The sequence below is a fragment of the Enhydra lutris genome, unplaced genomic scaffold (genome assembly GCF_002288905.1).
Source record: "Enhydra lutris kenyoni isolate GAN:26980312 unplaced genomic scaffold, ASM228890v2 scaffoldscaffold18, whole genome shotgun sequence".
NCBI lineage: Eukaryota > Metazoa > Chordata > Mammalia > Carnivora > Mustelidae > Enhydra > Enhydra lutris.
This window is the reverse complement of record NW_019154102.1, coordinates 561,238-568,333: the sequence shown is the minus strand read 5'-3', so window position 1 is coordinate 568,333 and position 7,096 is coordinate 561,238. Positions and strand designations below refer to the sequence as shown.

Sequence of the window (7,096 nt, the reverse complement as noted above, 5' to 3'; positions counted from 1 at the left end):
TGGCCCCCATTGGTCGGGCATCTGCTTTTGGCTTGGGTTGTGGTCCCAGTGTCCTGGGATTGAGGACCTCATCAGAATCCCTGCTCAGAAGAGAGCCTGCTTCTCTCTCTCCTCCCTGCTCAGGCTCTCTCTCACTACTCTCTCTCTCTCTCTCTCTCTCATAGATAAAAAGAAAAGAAAAGAAAAGAAACTGCACTTAGAAAATTGTCATGTCTGTTGGATTTATAAGATTTGGGTAATAAAAATAATAGCAATAGAAACAATACACCTTACTCTATTACAGCATTTTGGGTGTGTCAGATATATAGTCATAAAACAGAGTGAATGTCTGATTAGAGTAACAGAATATCAGACAGAGGCATTCTCAGGTGGATACTTGGTATGCAAAGGCCAGGTTCCAGGACAGCTGTTTGCACATGTACATAGACAGACACACACACAGACATGTACCTCAAATGCTGCTCAGCCCTCCAAGGTCCCTGGCAATGGGCACATGGGGGCACCTGGCCACACTGCTGTCAATGCAGATGAACTTGACAGCTGTGAGCTGAGCATTTAAACAGGGAGCCACCTCCCCCAGAGCCCTCTGGAGTCCCAACATCACTAGGGACCAGCTGTGGGAGCACATCTCATCAGGCATCTGCCAGCTGTGGGAGCACACGTCATCACACTCTGCAAACGGCAGCTGCAGGAAGGCACTGGTACTAATGAGTGCCCCCTGCAGACGGCCAGTCAAAACCAGCATGCGCACACCAAGTGTGGGGACGAGGGGCCAGAGAGGGTGGCTTGGATGACTGCCATGCCTCTGACCAACTGCGAAATCCCAAACTTTTATGGAAGGTTCAGAGAAGGGAAGTTTGGGAGCAAGGTGGGGTGGGAGGCCCTAGCCCCAAGACAGTCAGTGCGATCATCATCCACTCTCATGTGACACCTGAGAAACTGAGACCCAGAGAGAGGAAGGGACTTACTTAAGGTCACATAGTGGGCAGGCAGCAGATAAAGCCCAAGTGTTGTGGCCCTGGCTTGACACTCTCCACGGTCACCAGGGCCATCGTTCCCATGCCTTATGATAGATGGACCCAAAGGCCTGGGTCTGTGGAGAGACAGACCATTCTACAGCCTCGACCCTCCTTGAAATTCAGCCCAAATTAGCCTGCCACTTTTCAGCACTGCTCTGGGGGAGGCCGCCAGGAGGAAAGTATGAATAAACAGACTGAGGGACATGGTCCAGAAGTGACTCTCCCAACAGCTGGAGAGAGAGGCTGTTCTGGAACATGGGTTCTCAGGGGTCTTAGGGGCAATGGGATGTGGTTCCTCCGCTGTGATTGCTCCTGGGTGTCAGTCTGCACCATCAGAGTCACCACACCAGTCCAGGAATAATTCCAGACTAGTGACAACCATTCTCCTGAGGGCCCTGGGAATAACAAAGGGCACAGCCTTGGCATCTCAGCTCTCCCTGAGTCACAGCGAACAATAAAAAGGGGATTTGTGTTCAGCTGCTATGGAAAAAGAATCCGGCAATTTCTCCAAAAAAGTAGACAAAGAATTAATGTATGACCCAACAATTCTGCTCACAGGCACATACCCAAAAGAATTGAAAACAGGTGTTCAAACACTTGAACAAGGACATGTCAAAAGTCCCAGGTTTAAGTCTCATTTGCCTGAGCCAATGCCATGGCAGATAGATGGAGTGCACTGCTTGGCTAGGCTGGGTCTCGCCATCCCTATGGTGGGGATGGGGTTGGACTGAGGGTGAGATGCATAGGACCTGCCCCACCCAAACCAGAGGACTGAGAAGGGGAAAGAGTCTGGATGAGCAAAAACAATAATATCCACTTCAGGACCATGAAGACTGTGACTTCTCATGCCCTTCTCTTTCCTGCTCTCCATCTCCTCCTGCCGAGACACTTTTGGACATAGCATGAGGGGAATGATTTCTGTGTATGTGGACCTGACTGCAGGTCTTCAATTCTTTGGCACAGTCCTTTTAGTCATATTCCTAGGATCACATTTGGATCAGACCATGTATCTTGACTCCAGGTTAGAAAACATAGTTAGCAGCCCTCACAGCTCCACTGAGTATGTGAGATTTCTCCTAATCACCTCTTTGACCACTTTGACCACTGAACAGTCTTTGTTCTACAGGAACAAGCTGACCCTCTGGAGTTTTATTTCAGTGATGAATAATGGATCTGGGTCCAGGAGCACAGAGCTAGTAAGAGAGAGAAAACAAGAGTGCCTTTTCCCCTGTTCTTTCTCTCCCTGGGGCTGCCATTTTTCTCACACAGGGTTCAAGTCCTCTCCTGGACCTCCTTCTGCAACCTGCAGCCCACCCTGGATCTCCCTTGCTCCCTCTCTCTTGTGTACACAGTTAGAACCACTAGGGTCCCCATTATAGGCTCGGTGATGATCGACCAAGGAATATATCCAACATGAGGCATTCATTCCAGGAGGCTTCCATCTCCCAGGGCAGGGAGTGACCCACCTCAGGGACTCCACCCCGTCCCCACTCAGGTCCTGTGGCTGGATGAAGGAATACTGCAGGAACTGAGCTCCTCCATAAGTAAGAAGGTGGGAGCAGCACAGAGGCAGGGAGAGTGTGGGAATCAGCCCCTTTGTTCGGGCCCAAGTCAGGCAAATATCCAACTTACACCCAGAATCTGCTGAGTCTCTACAAAACTCTTTTAAAAGAACCAATGCTGACCCCCATTGCAGCAAAGAAAGGAAGCCACTGCCTACTTACTTGAAAATTTAATTAACCATCTCTGTCTAGCTCCTTGCCTAAGAAACAGGACACTTCTCTCGAGAGGACAAGGGAGATGATTTGCAGTCTTTTTGAAATGTGGAAGGAATCCAGTGTCCTGGAGGACAGGACAGGAGGTGAATGAGGAATACAGTTTTGGAGAATGCCTGGTAGGATGGAGAGGCTAGGAGCTGAAAACAAGGTTGACCTCTCTGCCTCTGCTCTGCTCAGCCTACTTAGCTTCACTCTGCTCCCCGCTGGCTCTTAACCCTTTAAGCAACCCACCTGGTCCATTCACAAACATATAGAAACAGTCCTTACAGACTGTTCCCTCTCTGTGGGGAAGAAAGCAAACTGCACAACACAAAGCCTTTTACAATCACAAATTCACCTCTTGTGACATCCTATTAATACAGATTTACCTCAGTGAGCTGTATCCTCCATCATGAATGTTTCACTCAAAATTGCATGTTTGCATTGTTGCCTTCCCCACTAACCCCAAAGCCCCGTGGACTCTATTTGTTGTATGGACTCTGGAGCCATGCTGTGTGGGTTCAAATTCCAGCTCTGCAATTTGCTAGTTGTGTAATGTTGCACAAAGAAGCTAACCTCTGTGCCTCAATTTTATCAACTATAAAATGGGGATGATAATAATACCTACTTTATAGGGTTGTTGAGAGGACTAAAAGTATTAACTTTCTAAAGCATTTAGAAACACAGTACGTGCCAAGAAAATGTTAATTTAAAACAAATTACTAGTGAAAAAGAGGTGAAGGATGGATTTGAATAGGAACTAGTAGTCTCATTGAGAAGCCAAACCACACATTTACTGATATTTTAATGGGGAAGGAAAAAGTAATGAAAAAGACAAGGGAAGGGAAGAGGGGGCACCTAAAAAATTCAGGAAGACCTGCCAATGTGAAATTCAGCTTAAACTTCACTTGGGAGGGCACAATGTCAATAAATGACATTCAATAGATAGATAGATAGGGGTGCCTGGGTGGCTCAGTGGGTTAAAGCCTCTGCCTTCGGTCCAGGTCATGATCCCAGAGTCCTGGGATCAAGCCCCGCATCGGGCTGTCTGCTCAGCGGGGAGCCTGCTTCCTCCTTTCTCTGCCTGCCTCTCTGCCTACTTGTGATCTCTGTCAAATAAATAAATAAAATCTAAAAAAAAAATAGATAGATAGATAGAAGTATAGATACAGATATGAAAGTTAGATAAGCTCCATGATCATTAGTCAATCCCAGGTACCTGGGACAGTTGTTCTTGGCACATAGTAGGTGCTCAACAAATGTTTCAATTGATATATTGGGGGGAGATTTAATTGGAAAAATTTTAGACAACCTATAATGTAAAATATCCCATCATCTTTGTGAAATTAAATATGTGTAGATAACTAGGTAGAGTGAGCCAGTCAACCGGGCAGTGGAATCATTAAGATAATTAATACCAGAGGCACCTGGCTGGTTCAGTTGGTAGAGCATGTGACTCTGGATCTCAGGATCATGAGTTCGAGCCCCAGGTTGGGTGCACAGATTACTTTAAAAAAAGAAAAGAAGGAAAAAATGATTAACAACAGTAACACTCTGGGATCGAATTTGAGGTAGTTTTTGTTTTCTTCTTTTTTGCTTTACTGAATTTTTCTTTCCTTTTTTTAAGATTTTATTTTTTTGTTAGAGAAAGAGCGCAAACAGGGGGAGCAGCAGGCAGAGGTAGAAGCAGACTCATCGCTGAGCAAGGAGCCTGATGCAGGACTCGATCCCAGGACCCTGGATCATGACATGAGCCAAAAATAGATGTTTAACTCCCTGAGCCAGCCAGGTGTCCCTTGAACTTTTCAATTATTCTATATTAATTACACAGTATTTATAGAGTCTTTTTTTTTTTCCTTTGGAAACCAACAACCTTTTATTCCCAAACTCACTCGGGGTTAACTCTTTCCCTGGCTAACACATCAACAACACCTCTAATAGGATCTCAGATGAAGGTACAGACCTAACAAAAATTGTCTCCCCAACAAAAGATATACACACACACACACACACACACACACACACAATGTACATATATATACACACACAGATATATATATATATATATATATATATATATATAGATATAGATATAGATATATATATCTGCATAAGTATTTTTAAAACAGCGAAATTCACCAGTGTTGCAGGGAAAAAAAATCCCCATGTGATTTTAGTCCATAAAAAACAGCCTTTGGCAGTCTGTGCTGTGTTAAAAACTCCAACTCAGGATACACCTCAGAGGAAAGCATTTCCTCACTTAAAAAAATAAAATTAGGGGCGCCTGGGTGGCTCAGTGGGTTAAGCTGCTGCCTTCGGCTCAGGTCATGATCTCGGGGTCCTGGGATTGAGTCCCGCATCAGGCTCTCTGCTCAGCGGGGAGCCTGCTTCCCTCTCTCTCTCTCTGCCTGCCTCTCCATCTACTTGTGATCTCTCTCTGTCAAATAAATAAATAAATAAATTTAAAAAAAATAAAATTAAAAAATTCCCCTTTCTCTTTCTTCCAGTTCAACTTCTACAGTTCACTCCTAGGAACACCCAGTGGATAACTGTAAAAACAAGCCCCAGTTCACTTCCCCCTGACTGTCTGTGAAGGCTCACACAGAGGTTCAGTCCTCAGGAATTTTCATCCCTAAATTTCTAGGCGCTTGCAAACTGTTCTCCTGCTTCCTTCAAGGAGGATCCTGAGGGCTGGGGCAAGGACCCAGGCAGCCAAGAACTGGAATGCCAGCCAGGGCAAAGGGAGGGGAGGCTTTCTAGATAAACACACCTGACACCTTACAACCTCAAGTCTAACCTGCCAGGTAAAAACAAGTAGCAGCCGGCTGTACCAAAGAGGTGCTTCTGTCCCCCTTCCCTTTACCATAAAGGTGATGGAAGAAGTCTCATGCCTATTTGACCTCCACTCTCTTCCATATACTGTGACCTCAGGTTTTAGGTCAAAGCTATGTTGCAAAGACAGTCATATGGTCCCAGGGTAGAACCTTTCGTGCTTCTGTCTGGATCAAGCTGCAACTCTTGGCAAATACTTCTATAGCAGCTTCTAGAAAACTGCTCAGAGACAGTCCTCCAGCTCAGGGTCACAGATCCTTCCAGTTGATGGGCTCCTTGCCAGACTTCTACAGCAGTGCATTTGTTTCAGAGAAATATCTACATCCGAAGAACCCTCTGTCCCCTCCCCGCACCCACAATGACAGCAGGGTAGGGGGTTGAGGGTAGGGTGGTGAGCTTACACAGCCTGTAGCACATAGTGGGGCTTCCTAAGAATGGCACTGCCTTCCTTCTGAGAGTAAGAGCCCCAGAGCAAGAAGACAGGGGCCAATGGAGTTCTGACTTAGCCAGGACACAACCGCATCAGTAAATTGCTCCCATACTCTCTCCTTACGAGAACTAGCCTAATGTGCTTGGACTATGAGGACAGTGTTGAGTAAAAGAACACCTTGCTTGGCCCACCCAGATAAATCTCTGTGAACAGGATGAACGAAACATCTATGTCCTTAGCTTTTTGTAAATGTTTTCTAAACTTGGTGGTGGTGGAACGGGTCTTCAAACCCTAAAGCAGAGCCCATGGGCTTAGATGGGTCCACCAGACGGATCCTGTCCCAGGGTGACAAGCTTCATCTGTTTTAGGGCACACAACACATCTGGGTCCACAGAAAGACTTGGTATGTGGGTAGATAAACAGTGCAATGTTTTCTTTCCTCTGCAACAAATCCCATTAGCTTTATGAAATATGATTTTCCCAACTCTGCACCCAGTGACATGTTCCAACTGTCGGGGAAACCCACAGGGGTGCTGCATGCGGCAAGTCTGAGCAGGGTGGCCTTGTTCCTCCGGATGCAGACCAACTGCCTGGGGCTCAGCGGCGAGGAGGACGATGTGCTGGGGTTCTCCTGCCCGGCTGGGGCCTTCTTGGAGGGGCTGGCCACTGCATCCCTGCTCTCCTCAGCTACTGCCCGCCAGGCCAGTCTGAGGATGGGACAGCTCGGGACTGCGGGCACGTGGCTTCCTGGCAGGGCTTGGGGAGAAGAAGGAGCAGAGCGTCCTCTGGTCCATCATCTCAGAGCCCAGGGGGGGAGAGACAAGCTGCCCAGGAACCTGCGGTATCCACCAGCTGTGGCGGTCTGAAACTGGCCTATGTATACAGTCTTTAAAAATATGTCAAAATCCACTTGGGACAAATCAGTACACATATAGTCTTACCTACAGAATTAAAAAATCTAGGTCAGATTTTTAAATAAAAGTTGAAATAGACACTTAAAAATTAAGAAGTGATTTGGAATGGAAAGAGAGGGCCCACAGAGATGTTTAGACAGGAAA

At 46.6% G+C, this 7,096-nt stretch overlaps 1 pseudogene; it reads right to left on the bottom strand.

Annotated features, from left to right (window-relative positions):
• Positions 1-5,856: 5,856 nt before the first annotated feature.
• Positions 5,857-6,835, bottom strand: LOC111147917 (annotated as a pseudogene).
• Between the last annotated feature and the right edge of the window lie 261 nt (positions 6,836-7,096).